This window comes from Trichechus manatus, unplaced genomic scaffold (assembly GCF_000243295.1).
Source record: "Trichechus manatus latirostris isolate Lorelei unplaced genomic scaffold, TriManLat1.0 scaffold00052, whole genome shotgun sequence".
NCBI classification, from domain to species: Eukaryota; Metazoa; Chordata; class Mammalia; order Sirenia; family Trichechidae; genus Trichechus; species Trichechus manatus.
In genome coordinates, this window is record NW_004443988.1 from 8643681 (window position 1) to 8664847 (window position 21167).

Consider the following 21167-nt stretch of genomic DNA (forward strand, 5'->3'; position numbering starts at 1 on the left):
CCGGCTACCACCACTGACTGCTCTGACCAGGATCACAACAGAGGGTTCTGGACAGAGCTGGAGAAGGATGTAGAACATAATTCTAACTCACAAAAAAAGATAAGATTTACTGGCCTAAAGGAGACTGGAGAAACCCCGAGAGTATGGCCCCCAGACACCCTTTTAGCTCAGTGGTGAAGTTATCTCCAAGGTTTACCGTTCAGCCTGGGAGTGGACAGCCCCATAAAACCAAATGGGACTAATGAGGTACAGTAGTCCAGTGACAAGGGCCAGAAGGCAGAAGGGTACAAGGAAGCTGGTAATAGGGAACCCAAGGATGAGTAAGGATATTGTTGATGTGTTGTGAGACTGTTAACCATTATCATAGGGCAACATGTGTAGTAACTGTTAAATGAGAAACTACATTGTTCTGTAAGCCTTCATCTTAAGTGAGAATAGCAGCACAATTGGAAGAGCGTAGTCAATGTCCCTGAACTGTGCGTGTAGAAATTTTTGAAATGGTGTATCTTTGGCTATGTGTATTTTCACCAAAAAAAAAAAAGGTTGAGAAGTTAGAGGGTTCACATGTTGTGAGGTTGGTAACGAACGTCATAAAACAATTTGTGTACTACTGTTTCATGAGAAACTATTTGTCCTGTAAGCCTTCACCTGAAGTATAATAAAAAAAAAAAAATACTTTGAAGACCAGCCTTACTGATGTTTGCTTCTGCTTGTATTCTCATTATTTTAGGACCTCAAAGGGTTCAGTGATATTTGTAACCTTAGAATTTATTCTGAAGTGTTAGAGACCTGCTTTGGGTTGTATAACAGCCTCCTTCTCACCCCCATTTAGCTTTTTATGTACTAGCAGCCAGAGGTTTTCTGGAGAAAGCCAAGTGTGAGTGTTCAGGGAAATTGTTCCCCAGGAATTGCTCTCTCTTAGATTTTGGAGAGCATAGGTGTGTAGGGGTGCATCAGAGCTGGAGACCTCCCACTCAGCGACCAGGGTTCTCCCTCTGCAAGAGGGTGTCCAATTGTACACTGAGAGGAGCTGGCAGATTATGTTACAGTTTTTGCATGGTGCTCTCCTGAGAATCTGAAGGTTTCTGCTAAAACATGTCACACGGAGAATCATGGCTTTACAATGCTGTGATGAGACATCACTAGGGTTCCCCACTCCCTATACAGGGGAAGAAACCGTGGACAGAGACTCCTTCCCACGTTCAGAGTCATGTAGCTTAGAATTATATAGGGTCAGTGACAGAAAGGATTTGGAGGATTTGTATGTAGTCAAGGGTTCCCGCCCTTTGAACAGAGGATCAAGTTTGGGTTGGGGGATCTGCTATGGAGTTATTGCAAAGACTCTACAAATTCATATGTACACCAACAGTTGTTTGTAGACTAAATAAATAATGTCTAACATCTGCATACCATTACTTTAAAAATGAATGTAGACTCCGCTGTGATTAATAAAATGGAATTTCATTTTCAACTGTTCCTGCATTCAAGGTATCTTTTTATCATTATATATTTTCTTATTGCACAGATCCTTAAAACATAACTAATGTCATCTGATGAATCTGAGAGGTTTTGATGTGTTAAGAAGTCCATCGAAGAGGTTGGGAAACACAAATCTAATCCAGCCTTCACACTTATTTTACAGGTTGTTGTTAGTTGTCGTCAAGTTGATTCTGACTCATGGCGACTGCATGTGTGCAGAGTATAACTGCTCCATAGGGTTTTCAAGGCTGTGACCTTTTGGAAGCAGATCGTTAGGCCTGTCTCCTAAGATGCCTCTGAGTGGGTTCCAACCACCAACCTTTCAGCTTGTAGCCAATCACTTAACCATTTGTGCCACCCAGGAACTCCATTTTATAGGTTTGGACACTGAAATCCAAAGGTACTATCTGACTGGCTTAGGGTTGAGGAATGTGCCAGTAATAAATCAGGGACCAGATTCTGGGTCTTTTGAATCCAAAAATGAGTTTGTTTTTGTTGTTGTTAAGTATCATTAATGTTGCTGTTATTTGTGTTTGGTGCCATCAGGTCAGTTCCCACTATTGTGACCCCATATGACAAAGTAGAACTGCCCCACGGGGTTTTCTTGGCTGTAATCTTTACAGGAGCAGATCACCAGGTCTATCTCCTATGGAGCCGATGGGTGGGTCTGAACCACCAGCCTTTTCGTTAGCAGTCAAGCGCTTAACCATTCGCACTACCTGGGCTCTTTATGTCATTAATAGTTTCATTAATTCATAGCATCCTATGAAATTAGGAAAATTTACAGAATGCATTTCTTCCCTCAATCTGACTGAAAAAACAAAACAAAACCAGTTGCCATCAAATAGATTCCAACTCATGGTGACCCATGTGTTGCAAAGCAGAACTGTGCTGCACTAGGTTTTTATGGCTGTGACTTTTGAAAACAGAGCATCAGAACTTTCTTCCGAGGTGCGTCTGGGTGGGTTTGAAACACCAACCTTTCAGTTAGTAGCAGAGAACTAAACCATATGTGCCACCCAGGGGCTCCTCAACATAAATGAAGGCATATAATAGTGAAATATGAAGTGAGCAAGCAATAGCTATACAACGTGACAAATGATGGTGCTTGGGTTTACTTTAGAAAAGGCTGAACATTTCTCCAACCCAGCAGTCACCTTATCATAGAGCTAATTACCAGTTCATATAGCATCCAAACAGGCTTGACAGGTGTTCACTCCGTTATAATTCTTATGCAGATTCTGCAGACACACTGTCAAACCAGCCACACAGCTTTTCATGTTACTTTTGGGTAGAAGATGCCACACAAAAATAAAGTACATTGATTTGTTTGTGAGAGCTGAGAGCAGACACCAACATCTGTTCAACAAATTGCGATGGTGTACAAAATGCATCTCCTGTTTATGTTTGTGTGTGTGTTTTTCTTTTCCATTTTTTTTTTTTTTAAAGAAAGCATTTATTTCTTGAGATACACACATATAACCCTTTCCTTTATGCTCTTTTTCACACAAAACTAACTCCTGATCTGTTGAACAATAAAAGTTTGCGTTTGGGCATAGTAGATAAGTGTACACTGCTCAGTTGGTTCAGTAAATCCTGTACTATTTTTGGCCTTCTTTTGTAGATGAGATAAATCTGTTTCTTATTTCACAGTGGCTGCAACAATGAGCTCAAACATAGCAACAACTATGAGGATGGTGCAGGACCGGGCAGTGTTTCGTTCTGTTGTACATAGGGTCGCTATGAGTCAGAACCAACTCAATGGCACCTAACAACCACATTGTGACATCTTAACCTTAAAAAAGATCCAGGCCATTGTGACATCAAGAACCCTGACTAGCAAGGATTTCCTGGGCTGCCTTCTGTTGCTTAATTTTCCAGTTCAATCTCTGTCTAATTCTTTCTCTGTGTGTATGTGTGTGTGTGCCTGTCTGTATTCCCCCTCCCCAAAGTAGATTTAAAACTCGTGAAATGATTAGTGTTTAATGCCTTACACATAACCGTTGATAGCCGTTGCCATCCAGTCGATTCCTACTCACAGCGACCCTATAGGACAGAGCAGAACTGCCCCATAGGGTTTCCAAGGCTGTAATCTTTACAGAAGCAGACTGCCACATGCTTGTCCAGCAGAGTGGCTGGTGGGTTCAAACTGCCACCCCTTCGGTTAGCAGCTGAGGGCTTAACCATTGGGCAACCAGGGCTTCTTTGCCTTACACATAGGAAGCTTTTATTGTTAAATGAATCATTCATTGGTTGAAGTACACATACTACTTTGTAAGATGGCTTTAACTAAGTCACTTTTTTTTAAGACTTAATAATTTTCTTTCTTAGTTCATAATGAGATGGAAAAGGCTTGTGCCTGTACTATCCTGATGAAACTTTTGTGCTGCTCCCCTATGTTTATTGAGGCTGAAAAGAATAAATTAGGCTATTTAAATGATGTGTGGCTGTAATCCATTTATATTGAGAAATGAATGTTTGAAGAGGTTAAAAAGAACATAAAGGCAAGTACATCAGATAAACTTGTCAGCTAAAAAGGCCCCACCCAGTTGACAGTTACATTATTATATCAAAATCCCATTTCTTATCATAGTATATTTATATCAGAACAAAACTCCAGAGGTAAATTCATCTGCTTGCAGACAGAGCTGTACACCTGAACCCCAGGTGAGTGTTTGTGTTTGGGTGTGTTTCTAGGTGGAATGATCTCATGTTCTGCCCTTACCACAGAATTGTGCAACACTGATACACTCCTGTGTTTTGATCTTTAAAATCTGTCGTGGTTACATATCAGGCAATTTAAAATAGCTTCGTGGATGATCCAGAATGCACGTCTGCCAGAAACATTGCTGGGCAGTTTTGGAGTTGACTTGAATTCCTGTAATATTAAACTTCAGTTACACTGAAAATATGTTAGGTCTCGGACTCCAGTCTTTCCCTGGAGACTTTTCTCTGAATATGTTGGTGCACAAGTAATCCCCTGGGCTGGGGTCAATGCCTGGATCACCGTATTCTAAAGGAGAGGAGGACAAACTACTTAGAAAGCAACCTACCTGGATCATCACAATTTCTTTTTTTCACAAATATTTGAAGTATTGTTTGTTTACCCTTTTAAATACGTCTTATTCATAAAAGTTTTTTTTTTAATGTGTCAGTTTAAAATGACTGTTAAAAGAGTTGGTCTTACGTGAAATAGCACTGATTATTTAAAACCTGGTGAATACTCAACTTGTGAAGAATCAAGGTAGGATTTAGTATGGAAAAGGGTAAGGAGGAGTGAAAGAAGAGTTGAAGACAGGACTTCCTTATTTTAAAAGTGAGTGACTCATGACTACAAATTAATGTATTTCTGTCATGCCTACAAATCCATGGTTAATTCCTACCTTAGTCTGCCACCGTATTGCCAGGGAAAAATGTTGATGTGGTAATTTTTAAAAAGTGTGTTGGTGTTATTTTAACTCTTATGACAATTTAAAATACATAAAAAACTACAACAGCTTAATGAACCTCATGTACCCACCCACTTTGCTTTATTGGTGGCCAGTCTTATCTGTACTCCCATCATTTCCCAGACTTGGCCCACCACTCAATTATTTTGAAGCAAGTTAAAAAAGATATGGTAAGAATAGTTGTCTTATGAGGACGTTTTAAAGGATATTACTGTCACACACTTAGAGAGCAAAAGGGAAATGAAAATTATATTCTAAAGAAGGAGAAAATAGAGAAAAAGAGGAGAGAAGAGGGGAAAGACAAGGCAAAAGAGGAAGGCTTGAACCCAGTCTTAAGGAATTGGAACAGTAGAGTGAGGAAGAATGGTAGCTTACCATTGTTCTACACCACTTATTATAACATTGGGAATCAGAAGAGGAATTCAACATTTTTAATAACGGGGAAAGTAGGTCTTCGATTTTGTGTCACTGGTAGCTGTGGTGTATGATCCTTGATTGCTGACTATTTTCTGTCAGGTGCACACACCTCTCCTCATGACCACTTCTGCAACTCAGTGTGGATCTTGCCTAAGAAGGTGGCAGTAAGCAAGATATTAAGCTCTTAGAACCTGTAGAGAATGGCAACTAGACTGAAGCATCTTGAGGGCAAGAGTCATGTCTGTTTTGTGTAGCACTGTAGTGGCTTGCACAATGCCTGGCTCGTGTGTTGAATTAGTGAATGTTTATATCCGCTGAGCTCTCATTTGAGTAAGTGAGGAGGAGGTGTGGAGCTCTTTTCACATACAGTTCCCCTCCATACTACTTTAAAGACAAAGCAAGGGCGGAGGTTGTTTGCCCAAATACGATTTTGGAACTTATTGAATTGTTCATCATCAGACATCCTTCGCCCCTGCCCCCAGAAGCATTGCTCTGTCTTTGAAAGGTTTATTTTTAGTGTGGAAAATAAAGAGAAACGAGTTGGATTTTACCTTAAGGCAAGTTATACAGATACCCTTTATCACTAAAAGTATGTGTCACTTTGTGTTGACAGATGAGGGATAGAAAGGAAGGTTAGTTGACAAAAAGTAATCTAGGGGAAAAAATGAAGGAAATTAAAGAAAGAAAGAAAGACTGCTCATGCCAGCTCTTTCCTCTCAATTAATTAGAAGCTGCAGGAAAGGTATGTAGTGCCAGTCACAGCTATCTTAGCCCTGGCTTTGAAATATGGCTCACTTTTGGTTTTTAAGTGCCTTGTGTGAAAGTAAAGATTTTACTCTCAAAATTCGTTCCTGTATCATAGATTGACAAGAAGCCCTGGTGGTGGTTCAGACCCACCCAACATCTCTGTGGGAGAAAGACCTGGAGATCTGCTTCCATAAAGATTACAGCCAAGAAAATCCTATGGGGAAGTTCTACTCTGTCACATGGAGTCATGATGAGTCGGAATCGACTCGACGGCAGCTAACAACAACATCATAGAGTTGCAGGAACAGTTCGTGGTATTCTTTGTGCTTTGAGTCTTCTAGTATAAAATTTATCTATCTCCATCCATCTAAAATCTGGAAAACTATCTTAGTAATGGCCTTTGGCTTTTATCAACAGAATTGAAACACACTCACACATACAATCTAGTCATTACAATTCTATAACAGAACTACAGGATTTTTTTTTTTTTAAAGATGTTTCTCTACTACTTTTTTTTTAAACATTTTATTATGCTTTAGGTGAAAGTTTACTTAGCAAATTAGTTTCCCATTCAATAATTCATACACAAATTGTTCCGTGACATTGGTTGCAGTCCCCACAATGTGGCAGCACTCTCCCCATTTCCACCCTGGGTTCCCCATTTCCATTCCTCTGGTTTTCCTGCCCCTTCCTGCCTTCTCATCTTTGCTTTTGGGCAAATGTTGGCCTTTTGGTCTCCTGTAGTTGATTGTTTTAAGGATTGCATTCCTTATAGGTGTTATTGTTTGCTTTATACGCCTGTCTATTATTTGGTTGAAAGGTGATCTCTGGGAGTGGCTTCAGTTCCATGTTAGAAGGGTGCCTTAGGGCTGTGGTCTCGGGGGGTTCATGCCTTTATTTTTTCCCCCAAGCAGTAGATATGTATAAATTCTTTGAAGTTGAACCTGAAGGCTGCTTGGTATTGGAAATAAAATGCAACTCAGCCATCAATTGCATATATTGTTGGATTCATAAATATCAGCAAATTTTGTAATGAGGCATGGTTGATTTTGAACTGATCTCCTTTAATTAACTGTGCTATGATGACAGCTGTTTATTTTCCCTGTTTATACCTGTCTATTACTAATTATTCTTATTTTCATTTGTAAGAGAATACTTGACAGGAAAGCTCTGTAGTGAGTTTGTGTTAAGCAGCTATCCTGCAAGTACAGTGTTGCAAATGACTGTCACAGACATTAACTTACACAGCTAAGTAACATAGCCTCTGTTATTTACAGTTTGTAATGTGGATTGAGATGGTTGATAGGAAGAAACTCATAGAGTAAATTGCAAACATAGACTAGATCCTAAGTATCTAATTTTCAGATTTGATGTTTTGATTTCTAGACCAAGGAAACTCTGAGACATATGCTACTCTGTATGATCCACAACACAGTGCCTGCCTCATATATTGGCTTCTGATGCTTCCCATACTACCGTTTCTGGGCACACATCTCTTTCTCCATTCTACTGTGCATTCATGCACATGACAGTGGCATAATGTCCCAACCCTCTAACTGGCTTTCCATTTCAAAAACTTTTAATGACTTTAAACTCTCTTGTATTCTTTGTGGTGAATAAGCTTAAAACTGATTTACTGTTTTTTTTTTTTAAAAAAAAAACCTACAGGTCAAGGACTTGAAAACAAGCTGATTATAATCTTAAACTATCCTGAGAAATGGATAGGGCCAGAATCCAATGATGGAACTGAAATCACTGAAAATAATTCTTGGATATCAAAGGGTGGAATTTGGCCTATGTCTTGTAAACAGCTTCCTGTATCTTGTAAATCTTGTAAACAGCTATAGTCAGATGTTAACAGCCATTTGTCAGATTGTACATGGCTGAGACTAAAATGAAAAGTGGACAGAAGCCATCATGGAACTACGATTCCCCAACAACAGCCCCTGGGGCCCTTCGAGTACTGCCATCTAGACACATAGAGGATAATGAGCTCCCTAAGGGCAAGGAAACAAATCCACAGTTTGCTGAAACCCCTTAGTGCCTTGGCTGTGGTTGAACACAATAAACACATATTTAATATTTGTTTTTTATCTGCTGTCTGTATTGATCACACACTGGAGTTTCAGGCAAAGTTTGGTTTGCTTAACTTTGTGAGTCCCTTCATTAAAAAAATAATTTATCTCCTGTTTACCCATCAATATTCCAAGCATGTGGATTTATAAATAAGTCTAAATTATAGTTTTTATTCCCAAGGGACTTGCAGTTTAGTTGGGCAGATACAACATGCACAAGAAACAATTAAAGGACACAGCTGCATATATAAGAAAGTGTTCAGTTGTGTGACACAAGTACTACCCATTAAGTATTACAGGTAGCAAGAGCAAAAGGGATGAGGTCAGCATGGGCTGGCGTCTTCAGAACCTGACACATGGTAGTTACACAAAAAATATTTGTTGAGCAGAGGATGGGAGAACACAGATAGGGAGAATAGAAGAAGTTTACATCCTTCCTTTGAAAAAGGATTGTTTTTGTTAAGTTAAATACTGTACCCATTTCTCAGTAGCAACCCAAATATCCATCAACAGATGAATGGATACACAAATTGTGGTATATCCATACAATGAAATACTACTCAGTAGTAAAAATGAATGTACTATTGATACACAAAGCAAAACGGATGAGTCTCAGTTATGCTGCATGGAAGAAACTAGACAAAGAATAATATATACTGTATGATTCTGTTTATATAAAATTCTAGAAAATGCACACTATATGACAAAAAGCAGATCGGTGGGTGGTTGGAAATGGGAGTGGGTTAGTTGTGGGAAGAAGGAATTGCAAAGGGTAAGAAGAAACTTGGGGTTGATGGATATGTTCATTTTGATTGTGGTATTAGTTTCTAGGATGTGTGCATATGTCAAAAGTCATCAAGCTGTACATTTGGAAAATGTGCATTTTATTGTGTATCAGTTATTCCTCAAAGCTGTTTTAAAACATGAAAATTGCTTAATGTGGTCATTTTCATTCGCATGATGACATAAATCAAGGAGATATTTCCAACATGAGCTCAGTGTCCTGTTGATATTGGCAGGTGATAACGTATTCGAGGTAGAGATGCTAAAACAATCATAATCTGTGAGTCATTGTTAGCTTCACTGGGTTGCTAGCTCCTGTTTTTAGCTTAAATTTGCATTTGTTTCAAGAAAATTGCTGTTAAACAATAGCTTTGTTTATAGTACCTATGGAGAATATATTAGGCACATTGTAAAATTGTATTTTGATTAAATTTCAATTTGAGAAACAGGCTAATACTTGTGTACTCTTGAGCCCTTGTTCCTCAGGAGTTAGGTGAGGTGCTGAATTTATGCACTGTGCCAGGTGGACCCAAGTCCACCTCAGCTAGGAGTCTGACAGTCTCTGGCCCTGGTCTGCCCCTTGATATATGTGACTTTGGCAAGTGATTAATCTTTGAGCCTAAGTTTCCTCATGTGTAATATGACTATAATAATACCTATTCTGCGTACCTCCCAAAATGGATATAAGAGTCACATGACAGCTCCTTAAAAGCATGAAAATGCAAGGGACTATTGTTATTTGTTGCTACCCTGCCAAGGATCTGAATCCACTTATCTATTGCTCAAGAAAACCAAAGGTACATAAGCTTTGCAATTTACAAGAAGGAAAATAGGTCCGTGTCATGATATAACTTCTGTGTAGAAACAGGTGATTTCGCTAAAACTTATGACACTATTGCCACGACACTCCACTCTGCTCCTGCAAAAGCAGTTTCTCTCTCTTTCCTCTTTTTTCTACTCTCCTTTGTTTCTGGTTGCTTCACTCATCTATTCAACATATATTAAGCACCTGCTGGGTGCCAGACCCTGCAGGCAATAGCAATAAAACAAGAAAGAAGGCAGAGAGTCACTGCCTTTGAGGAGTTGACATTCCAGTGGGGGAGTTCGGGTGCAGTTTGATAAGTGCCATGAGAGGAAGAACAGAGTGCTCTGAAGCACCTGGGGAGGACCCTTAACCCAGACTTGAGGTGTCAGGGAAAGCTTACTGAGGGAAGAGATATCGAAATTGAGACCTGAGGATAAGTAAGGGTTAGCCAGGCAAAGAATGGGAGTGTTCCAGTCCAAGAGAACAGTGTGTGCAAAGGCCTGAAGGAGAGCTTAATATGCTGGAGATTAGACTGTGAAGGCAGGTAGGCGAGAGATGGAGTGGAGAGGTTCTCTGGGGACAGGTAAGCCATGGTAAGAGAAGCAGGAAGCCACATGAGAGTTTTAAGCAGGGAAGTGACATAACCAGGTTTGCGAATTACATGTCTCTGCAAAAGGCTTCCTGCCTATGCTTCCCAGAGTTCTTCGAGAAGCTCTGTTGGTGGTCCTCACGATTAAAAAGGTTGCTGACCTCTTTCTAGGCAAGATTTTCTTGGATAGAACTTAGCTTACAGTGACCAAATTGACTTTGTTAACATTGTTTTTCTGCCAAGAAAACAAATCTCTCCAAATAAACAGTGACCCTCAGTGTTTCCCTCACAATTTGTTGTATGGTTACAACATAGACATTTAGAATGGGAATGCTAGACCAGAGAAAAGTTGTGCTGTAGCAGAGAAGACCAGAAAGATTTCAAGACAGTGAAAGTTCTCTGAAGTCGCATGCAGTGAGTTTTTTTTTTTTTTTTTAAACACATACCAAAAAAATCGTGTTGCTGTTGATTCCAACTCATAGCAATCCTATAGGACAGAGTAAAACTGCCCCATAGGGTTTCCAAGAAGTGACTGGTGGATTTGAGCTGCTGACCTTTTGGTTAACAGCCAAGCTCTTAACCACCATGCCACCAGGGCACCTTTTTAACAATTAAAAAAAAAAAAAAACCCATTGCCATCTAGTCAACTCAGACTCATAGTGACCCTACAGGACAGAGTAGAACTGCCCCATAGGGTTTCCAAGGAGTGGCTGGTGGATTCGAACTGTTAGCACCTGAACTCTTAACCACTGCACCACCAGGGGTCCTTTTTGACAATAGGATAATTAATTTCTGGTTCCGTTTTCCAACATGCTACATTTACATTTTAAAAAAGCCTTGGGACGGTGTGCTAACTTTTGCAGGCCACAACAATAACATTAAGAATGCTTCTGCAAGAAACATATGTAGAACTTTTCCCTACATAGGGAAAGAAAATTCTGTTTTCTCACCAGCAGGAGAAAGCCTGATGAGATGCTCTGCCTAGAGTAGGGAATGGGCTGCATTGAGTCAGGTGGAACTTCTTTCCCACTCCCTCTTGGGACCAGAGGCACATCTGTGAGACATCTGAGTGTGAGACACAGACCATGGGACACACAGAATGAACCCTACTTAACACTCCAAGCAAGTGAACTAACCAGCCCATAAAGGCAGATGTGAGAAAAGCTTTGCATTCTTCAGAAGTCATCCTTTGATTAAGCACTAATGATTACTAGCAGAAGTGGTTTTCCATGTTTCTTTCTCATCTTTTTTCCGCATGGATCTTGAAATACCTCAGAACAGAAAGCTTTTATGCCCCAATTTCACAATAAAAGAAGTAGAAATATTATTATTAAATTATTTCCGTTCAGTTGCAAAAATACCAATAGTGGAGGCAAGACATAAACCCCAGGGCTCCTGCCTTCCCATTCGGACTTCCTCCAACAATCTGCCTTGTCACTCAGAACTGCTAGACTCTCTCATCAGAGCTTCCAGTCAGACCATAGCTCTAAGTTCCATATTTTTATGGAATCCCAAGACTTTATGTGCCAAGCAGCCCTCCCTCTTGGCCTTCAACTCATCCAAAGTTCACTTACCTCATTTTTTGCTTGTTTGTATTTGTGTTGGTCTTTTCTTTATCTTTCTGTTTTATAGCTTTACCTTTCAGATTTCTTGGCCTTTAATAGATATTAATAATAACATAAAATGTCTACTGAAATCCCCCCTACCCCAGGTGTCAGGATAGATTTTTGTTTGTTTTTGTATTCAGATTTCTGTCTAGGAATATGAGAATTCCAAAGGGCAGAGAGGGTGTGGTCTTGCTGATGTATGTCCTTGACCAATTTATTGAACTTCTCTGAGCCTATTCTTTTATCTCTAAAAATGCAGCTAATAATATTTGACTTACCAGGTTGATGTTATTGTTGTTAGTTGCCGTCAAGTCAGTTCTGACTCATGACGATCCCATGTGTGCAAAATAAAACTGCTCCATAGGGTTTTCAAGGTTGTGACCTTTCAGAAGCAGATCACCAGGCCTATCTTCCAAGGTGCCTTTGGTTGGGTTTGAACTGCCAACCTTTCGGCTGAAAGTAAGCGCTTAACCGTTTGTGCCACCCAAGGACTCCAGAGCACTTTATGTTTTGCAAGTGCTGAGAAATGTTAGTTTATCTCTTTTTATAGGTACCAAAAACACTCTGTGGAAAATGTGCACTGACTTACAACATTTCCTCTGTATAGTTATCTAGATGTCCTTCCCTTAAACCTAAAGGGGAGGATGGAGATGAAGTGAAAGAGATTAAATAGATAAACTGCTGTTTTCGTTAGATGGAATCATGAATTATGTTCACTGTAGCCATAATTTAGAGCACTAGTAACCCAACCTGACTCCATGTCAGAATCATTGGAGAGTTTACTGAAAAATACATATTCCAATTTCTGCTTCTCCCAGTACATAAGATTAAGAACCAGACAACCTCTGATTACAAATTCTGGAAATAAGATAAAATAAAATGTTCTCCTGAACTGAAAGATAGTAACATAATTTCAGAGGCCAAAAATGCTGTTTAAGCAGGAATCCAGACAAGTAAGTTAGCATTAACATCAGCTTTCAATCCAAGTGCAGCTGCCTAACCATGGTGTCTTAAAACTTAGGTTCTAATAACTTATTGTGTACCGGGGACAGGAGATAAATCTAAGGTTTTGCCCAAGGTAGAAAGTCCAATAAGAGGGCTCCATATGAAATTGGAACCCAAAAGTGCTATACTAGAAGTGAATTTATACTGCAGAAGGCGACAGCAAGGAAATGTGCCCGCCATGACTTTGGTGTTGAGTAGAAGAGAAAAAAAAACACTCTCCTGAGAATTCACGACCACAGGCAGCTCTCAAGCAACTTTGCAGCTTCAGTTTGCACTATCAGAATGGTCTGAAAAACTTCAAGCCAAGAATTTTAACATAGTTTTGGATTGTTGACACTCAAGGTACCTGGCAGAAGTGAGTGCACATTCTCTTTAGAGGAATACACCTGCAACTAGCCCTCAAAGAATTCTAAGCTAAATTCTAAGCAAAACAGGAACTCACAAGGAAACAAGGCACTATGGCAAAGATCAGCAGAAATCAACAAGGACTTCAGGAATTAGAATTCTCAAAACAGAAGACAGTATAAGTACTTTTTAAAAAATGAAGTGGGGGGATTGAAAGATGAATTAGGAACAAATAATTATAAAACTGAACAAGCAGATATGAAGAACTAAAAAAGGAATTTTAAGAGAGTAAAATAAATAAAACTGTCAACCTAAAATTGTATACTCAACAAAACTGTTTCAAAAATAAGTATGAAAGAAAAAAATTTTAGGACAAACAAAACCAGAGGGTGCTATCCACAGATATTCACTAAAGGAAAGTTAAAGGATGTACTTCAAGAATAGGGAAAGTGAGCACAGGTGGGAAATCTGAGCTATAAGAAAGAATGGTGAGCAAAGAATAGGGCTACCTTGAGAATAAAATCTATATGTATATTTAGTATATAAAATAATACATGTCACTAAAACATTAAAAAAAGAATAAAATCAGGATATTAGTCAAGATGATAAAAGTTAAAGTAGTCTAAGGTGCATGTGTGTTTGGAAAGAAGGTATAGATACAGATTAACTCGAGGTAAATTCAGTGTATCTTGTTAAAATGTCTAGGATAATCACTAGAATATAAATGGTAAAGAAAGAAAACTCACTAGTAAAGGGAAAAAATGGAATAGAATAGAAAATGAAAATCTAGTTAATTTAAAAGAAGACAAGAAAGGAAAGGAAAAACAGAACAAAAAACTACAAAATTAGAAGATAGAAATGAATCCAAATATATCACTAATCACAATTAATGTCAGTGGACTAAACTCTGTAGTTAAAAGTTGATTATCATCCTGAATTTAGAAAGCCTAGCTACATGCTATTTACAAGACTGACCTAAAATATAATGACTCAGAAAGTTTATACGTAAAAGAAAGGAAATAAATACACCAAGCAAATATCAACTCGAAGAAAACTGGTGTGAGTGTGTGTATTAATCTTAATAATACAAATAAAGAAAATTATGGCATAATGACAGAAGGTTTAATTTATCCAAAAGGCATAATTCTAAAACTTGTATGGATAACACAGCCTCAAAAGCAAACGATAAATTTACCACTATAGTGAGAGTTTTTAAACACATCTCTTTTGGAATTAGTAGATCAAGAAGATTAAAAAAAAAAAAAATCTGTAAGGATATTGAAGATTTAAGCATTGAAATTAATAGCTTGAGCTTAAGAATATATATAGAATATGACACTCAGCAATTGGAGGATACACATTCCCCTCAAGCACTCATAGAATCTTTATGAAAACTGACCACATATTAAGTGATAAAGCAACCCACAGCACATTTTAGTGAATTGACATAATTCAGAACATGTTTTTTTTACCACGATACAATAAAGCTACAAGACAATAGTAAAAGAGAACTAAAAAAACTTCACAGAGAGAATAGACAAATCTCCCATGCAAAAAAAATTCTGATAATTTATGAAACTGTTCCCCCTTCAAGGATATGGAGTATAATTCCCCACCCCTTAAGTGTGGGCTGTACCTAGTGACTCCCTTTCAAAGATTACAACATGGAAAGGGGCATGGAAAGGGAGAGGGGGTTGGCTAACCTTACAGTGAAGATGTCTGACAGACAACTGATCAAGCTTAACTGTGATAAGTCATGTTGATAGCATACATCCATCGTATGATATGATGAGAATGACACTTTACCTCTGTGGTCTTCTTACCAAAAATGCATAACCCCAGTGTAATCATGAGAAAAACATCAGGCAAACCCCATCTGAGGGACATTCTACAAAATACCTTACCAGTACTCCTTAAAACTGTCAAAGTCATCAAAAACAAGAAAGTCTGAGAAACTATCACCATGGAGAGGAGCCTAAGGCAACATGACAATTAAATGTAATGTAGTCTCCTGGATGAGATTCTGGAACAGAAAAAGGGCATTAGGTAAAATCTAACGAAATCTGAATAAAGTATGGACTTTAGTTAATAGTAATATATCAGTGTACCATACTAATGTAAGATGTTAACAGTAGGTAAACTGAGTGGGGAATATGTGGTATCTGTACTATCTTTGCAACTTCTCTATGAATCTAAAACTATCCTAAAATAAAAAGTTTATTTTAAAAAAACCTTTATTTGCTTGCAGATTCTAAAACACACCTCTAACTCATGTATCAAAGAAGAAATCGTGGAAGCAATGGAAATTAGAAAATATTTAGTCCACAATGATAGTAAAAAAATACTACATACTGAAACTTGTGAGATGCAGGTAAAGCTGTATGTAGAAGCAAATTTATAGCTCTAAGAAGCTTATGTTGGAAAAGAAGATAGGCTAAAGATAAATTATCAAAGCATCCCACTTAAGAGATTAAAAAATAAAAAACAGTGGAATACACCTAAAGAAAGAAATAATAAATGTAAGAACAGACCCACTCTTAGTAATAAATTCTAGAGAAAGTCTTGAACATATTTACCTGAAAGTATTTATAACAGCATTGTTGATATTAACAGAAAGTTGGAAACAGCTCACATGTTCCTCAGCAGTATAATGGATAAATGAATGGTGGAACAGTTATACAGTGGAATAATGCACAACAGTGGAAATAAAGGCCTGTAGCTATAGGCATCAACATCAGTGAATTTCCAGCACTAAATGCTAAGCAGCTCTCAGAAGAGTAGACACCATATTATTTCCTTTAGATAAAATTTTAAAACATACACAGTTAAACAGTATCTTTTTATAGAAACATACATATATGGTAAAAATTATAAAGAAAGGCAAAGGAATTATAATACAAACTTTAGGATACTGTTTACTTCTATGAGGACAGAGATGGGATTGAGGAGGAATTTACAGGGGCTGGTAATACTCTGTTTCTTAGGCTGGGTGGTTACTATATGAGCGTTAGTGTACTTTTATTTTTATACCTTATGCATATGGTATAAATACTCTTTGTATCCACAATGGTTTATAAAAACAATTTTAAAAAATATTTTTCTGGGCTTCTTACCCAGAGACTGATTCTGTGGGTCTCACTGAGGCCCTGAAGTCTTGATGAAATCTCTTAAAGAGATATGCACTCAGTACTTCCCTAGCCTTCCAGATAACAATGATAACCAATGCTGATTCGCACTCACTAGGTCCAGGCACACTATTCTAGGTGATTCACTCATTTAGTCCTTATAGCGCTTGTGCCCACAAGGAAGATATGGTTAGTCACAGTTATACCTTACGCATCAAGAAACTGAGGTATGCAAAGGCTATGGAATTTGTCCAAGGTCACAGGGCTAGTCTCCACAGTCCAAGCCAGCTACTGTGGAAGGTAGGAAGTATTATGGAGAAAAGTGGGACTTGAAAATGCCAGGAAATGTGAATAAATAGAGTTTTTAGACAAGGTGCTATTTTGATTTTATCTTACTCCTTATAATGACGTGGGCATTGAATGTTAATTCTTTTCTCTTTCTTTTGACCCTTATCTAAAATTGATACTACTGTGTGATAAAATGCCACTTCCTTAAGATGTTTAGCTGGTACACAATGAACCATCCAAAGTGACAATACTTTCATAAATAATAAATTTTACTTTCATGACACTGAGTTCCTGGGTAAACATACATAGTTGGCTCTAGTAAACAGAAAATAAGGCGTGATATATATATTTTTTATTTTAAAAGATTTCTTCATTTTTACAGCAGCATTTTTCCCTATACTTTAAAAATAAGCTAACATTCAACTTTACAGAAATAGATGTATTACGTAAAGTATTATTATACATGTAGGCAGTCCCTGGTTATGGATATTCCATGCCAAGCCCACTGGTCTTAGCACTTCCTGCTAGGGGGTTCCCTTTTCCATCCTCCTTCTCAGGCTGCCCCCATAACCATTCTGGACCTTCTGCAGAATGCCAGCAGAAAGAGAGGAATTCTGAGCTTCGCATGGTTCACCTTGGGCTTCCTTGAAGGCATGCTGTAGCCCAGCTGCAGACTTGCAGGCCCATCCATCTGACCTCAGGCCTCTTCCTACTCCATATCCAAAGCACCTTTCCCCCTCCTTGCCTTTTAGCTCCAGTGACTAAAACCAGGGAAGTCAGAGTCTGGGTCTTCTTTTGGCCTTCAGATATTAGAGTGTATTAGTTCACTGAAATATTTTTCATTAATATCAGTCTTACCTCAGGCGTTTAGGTAAGCAGAGACCTGCTGTGGCATACACAGTCTTTGGTCTTGACCTGCAGATACAAGTGGAAGGGGGGAAAAAATAAAGAAAGAAAAGAGAGTCTTTTTTTGAATATATGTATTTTTTATTATTATTGTACTTTAGATGAAGGTTTACAGAACAAACTAGCTTCTCACTTAACAATTAGTACACATATTGTTTTGTGACATTGGTTACCAACCCCACGACATGTCAACACTCTCCCCTTTTCAGCCTTGGGTTCCCTATTACCAGCTTTCCTGTCCCCTCCTGCCTTCTAGTCCTTGCCTCTGGGCTAGTGTGCCCATTTAGTCTTGTTTTGTGTTATGGGGCTGTCTAATCTTTGGCGGAAGGGTGGACCTCAGGAGTGACTTCATTACTGAGCTAAAATGGTGTCCGGGGGCCATACTCGGGGTTTCTCCAGTCTCTGTCAGGCCAGTAAGTCTGGTCTTTTTTCGAGATTTAGAATTTTGTCCTACATTTTTCTCCAGCTCTGTCCGGGACCCCCTATTGTGATCCCTGTCAGAGCAGTCAGAGGTGGTAGCTGGGCACCATCTAGTTGTGCTGAACTCAGTCTGGTGGAGGCTGTGGTAGTTGTGGTCCATTAGTCCTTTGGACTCATCTTTCACTTGTATCTTTGGTTTTCCTCGTTCTCCCTTGTTCCCAAAGGGGTGAGACCAGTGGAGTATCTTAGATGACGGCTCACAAGCTTTTAAAACCCAGAGACTACTCACCAAAGTAGAATGTAGAACATTTTAGAGAAGGGAGTCTTTTAATGCCCTAACTGTATTCAAAATCAATTCTAACAATAACAATCCCACGCTCCCCCTAAAAAAACCTAAAGCAGGCCTGTTGTGGGCTTTAAGGACAGAGTCCGGGGGTGTGAATTAAGACTGTGACTGTGGTAATTTTGACAGCAAGGCAAAGAGAAGAGCCTTCTGACCCGGAGGCAGCCAGAGGAGGAGAAAGTAGGTGACTAAGCCTCAGAGGTCCCCACAGGGACACTTCTACTAACCGCCCTGGAAATGCAGGCCTAGAAATGCCATGGTTTATATGAGATTATTGAACGGTAGAATTTTTGGTTTATTGGCTCAAATTTGTGTACCTGTTACCATGGTTCTGTCCCAGCATATCTTCCAGTGCTTTATTCTCGCACCTCTTGGACTCATTTTTTATAATGCAGTACTAATCCCTTTCATGGGTCAGCATTGAGGGCAGACAATTGATTTGAGAAGCATTGTGCCAGTTGGTGTAATCCCAGAAGCAAAGTGGCGTGTGTTACATTACATGCTGAATTAACTTCTTGGCTGACACACATCCTTTGCTCTTTGATTACTTGCTTGTAACAAGTTGTGTGTTTTATGTGCATATGCTTGGCTAGGTTGGCGCAGGTAAGTACCCCACAGCTCTTCTTGTTCCCAGCCTGTATTTGCTGTTTGGGCAGCTTCAGGTTTTCTAGAAGATTCCAGTCTTTGTTTCTACATTCCAAAAAGTCGCTGCTATACACCGAACAGCCAGAATTGTGCTTGGCAAATAATAAGCATTCATTAAATTTTTTGAGTGAATTATTATTTTGTGTAGACTAAAGTGAGGCTTTTAGATCAAGATTCCATCCCTTCATCTTAAGTAGAGAAAACCGAAGCACAGAAAGGTTGGTGCCTTGTTTTGTCAGAACAGGGCCGCAAAGCCTCTTCGCTTCTGGGACCTACTTGCCATACTCCTTTGATTTACCACATAGGAGCAGCACAGCTTCCGATATGAATCAGTATCTCCTTTATCTTCTTCGTGTATCAGAAACTACTGAATTGTAGCTTCTGGGGAAGGAATATATGTGTATTTTTCTTCAAGTCCAGTGGTTCTGGGGTAGGGTGGATGGAAAACGAATAAACAGGAATCTTTCTTATATACCTCACGTACATTGTAGATATTTTTGAGTGTTGGAGAGACAAGTGTTTCACAACACACCCCACCCAGTTGACGCTCCTCCCTCTACCTCCCCACACAGCAACACACAACCTCTGAGAATCACTGCTCTGGATTTTGCTGGCTGGAGTGACACAGTAAGGCTTGATCCAAGTGAAAATTGTGCTGTAAGCACATTTTATTTCTGGCACTGCCTCTGTATCACCTACTTTCTTTTTCCAGATTCTTCCTACCACTAACTCTTCTATCTCCCTTCCCCTACCCACCCCCCAACCCATAGACACATGTGCACCCTACCCCCTCCCACCCCGGTCATCTCATTGTCAAGATACTAGTTGTTAGTGGCTCCCTGAGCTCCCCACATTTTTAAGGGGTGCTCACTTGGGATGATAAAAACCCCAAACTACAGTAGTTATGATAGTAGCCACTCCCACCACTTCCTGTCCCCTCATGAGAAAATAAAACAGGAAAACCTGACAAGCCACTTCAGAAAGGTTGCCAATTTACTCCTTAGGCAAAAATTGATTATCCAGTACAGTCAGAACGTATGACCCAATTCTAACATCTCTGTCCCTGCCTTGTCCAGGGGACCTGCCCCGTTCCCGTAGACCATGAGTAAACCTTGCGTGGGCTCAGCATCTCCCCCGCACCAGATAAGCAGTATAAAAGAAAAACCAGATTGAACGGCTTGGACTTCTAGCTCGACTCACTAGTGCCGCTCTCATGAGCCCTGTAGCGTCTTGGACTCAGATCCTAGCTGTCTGCTTAGGCCTGTGCACCTGCTTCTTGTATCAGCACATCTCCCTCAACCTGGCTCCCTGGTTGCATACCCTTGTAGTAAATGCCAGACCCGGGCCATTCTTGGCTCAGCAAAGAGGCTGACAGGCTCCTTTTCTAGCATTGACAGGGAAGGAAGATTGCGGTGACTTTTTATTTTTTTAATTTTTTTATTGTACTTTAGATGAAGGTTTACAGAACAAACTAGCTTCTCATTAAATAGTACATATATTGTTTTATGACATTGCTTAACAACCCCATGACATGTCAGCACTCTCCCTTTTTGACCTTGGGTTCCCTATTACTAGCTTTCCTGTTCCCTCCTGCCTTCTAGTCCTTGCCCCTGGGCTGGTGTGCCCCTTTAGTCTCGTTTTGTCCTATGGGTCTGTCTAATCTTTGGCTAAAAGGTGAACCTCTGGAGTGACTTCATTACTGGGGTAGAAGGGTATCGGGGGAAATACTCTTGGGGTTTCTCCAGTCTCTGTCAGGCCAGTAAGTCTGGTCTTCTTTTTAAGTTAGAATTTTGTTCTACATTTTTCTCCAGCTCTGTCCGGGACCCCCTGTTGTGATCCCTGTTAGAGCAGTCAGTGGTGGTAGCTGGGCACCATCTAGTTGTACTGGACTCAGTCTGGTGGAGGCCATGGAGTTGTGGTCTGTTAGTCCTTTGGACTTAACTTTCCCTTGTGTCTTTAGTTTTCTTCATTTTCCCTTGCTCCTGAAGGGCTGAGACCAGTGGAGTATCTTTGATGGCCACTCACAGGCTTTCAGGACCCCAGACGTTACTCACCAAAGTAGAATGTAGAACATTTTCTTGTAAACTATGTTATGCCATTTTAGCTAGATGTTCCCTGAGTATTTTCCATGAATTTGTC

The 21167-nt window shown here is 39.5% G+C and overlaps 1 protein-coding gene across 3 annotated transcripts in view; it reads left to right on the forward strand.

Annotated features, from left to right (window-relative positions):
* Positions 1-21167, forward strand: part of BABAM2 (BRISC and BRCA1 A complex member 2) — a 645299-nt gene that overhangs the window by 422889 nt on the left and 201243 nt on the right. The window lies entirely within an intron of this gene.